Source organism: Berghia stephanieae, chromosome 3, assembly GCF_034508935.2.
Source record: "Berghia stephanieae isolate SIO BIC M18660-M18661 chromosome 3, UCSD_Bste_1.3, whole genome shotgun sequence".
In the NCBI taxonomy this organism is placed as follows: domain Eukaryota; kingdom Metazoa; phylum Mollusca; class Gastropoda; order Nudibranchia; family Aeolidiidae; genus Berghia; species Berghia stephanieae.
Window position 1 is genome coordinate 87,718,454 of NC_088362.1, and position 1,302 is coordinate 87,719,755.

Consider the following 1,302-nt stretch of genomic DNA (forward strand, 5'->3'; position numbering starts at 1 on the left):
AAAAAAAAAAAACCGAAAGTGTCTGAAATACAACCTTGCAGTGCCTTAACCACTTGACCTTCTAAACTTTGGATGATTCATTTACCTTTTTATTTTGACATAAAAAGGGAAAACAAATTAAATGGTAAAAAAGAACATACAGCCCAAAAAACCCCCCCAAAAATAAAATAAAATTAAAAAAAAAACACAAAAAAAACAAACAAAAAACAAAAACAAACAAACAAACAAAACTTAACAACAGCAAAAACAAAACAAAACAAAAAAACAACAAACAAACAACAACAAAAAAAAATGAAAAATTAAATAAAAACCATATCAAACAAAACTGTTACCATATTGATGATTCTCTTTTCCAAAAAAAAAAAAAAAAAGAATGTTTTTATCAAGTAACAATATAAAGAAACAATCTATATGTTGGAAGTGGGATTTATAAATAATAATGCACGCGAAATACATACACGAGAAACCAATCTTAAATGTATTTAAAATATCTATGTCATGAACATCCTGGTCAATTTAATGTTATATTGTTATAATTATGATGTACCATTATCTACTCTTAATTGCAAAGGTTAATACAATCTTTAATGACAAAAGAAAAAGTCACGTTTTTTCACTTCCTTGTTTGAAACAGTCATAAGAAAAACTCGTTATAACGCTATAATTGTCTGACCATGCTATATCGGTTGTAGATATCACGAATTTGTTTATAACGACGCTAAGACGTTTTTTGAGAAGCAATTACGTGAGTTAAAGGATAAAATGACGGTTTGCCGAAACCGAAAGGACTGAAACTCTGGAAATATTTTGTCATTCACAGAAGAAACTACTTTTTCCATTTAGTCAAGAAAGGTTTAACATCATTACAAAAAACAAAACAAAACAAAAAACAACAAATAATAATTTTGAAAAACAAACACTACCCCCCCCCCCCCTTTCCAAAGAACAAATAACAAAAACAAAAGGGAAACATACCAAAAAATGTACAAAAACAAAATAAAACAAAGAAAACAAAGCAAAAATATACCTCTCCCTCCCCCCCCCCCCCCATCCCAAAAAAAAAAAAAAAAAAAAACACATTAAAAAGCCAAAAGAAACAAACAAAAAAAAAAAACAAAAAAAAAAAAACAAAAAAACAAAAAAAAAAAAACAAAAAACAAAACAACCCCCCCCAAAAAAAAAAAAACAAAACAAAACATAATTACAAAAAAAATAAAACAAAAACGAAATGATTATAGACAGTTAGTTTTGACAGTGTGAGGGCAATTTACAATCGATCGATATTTGAAGGACGAGTTTTCT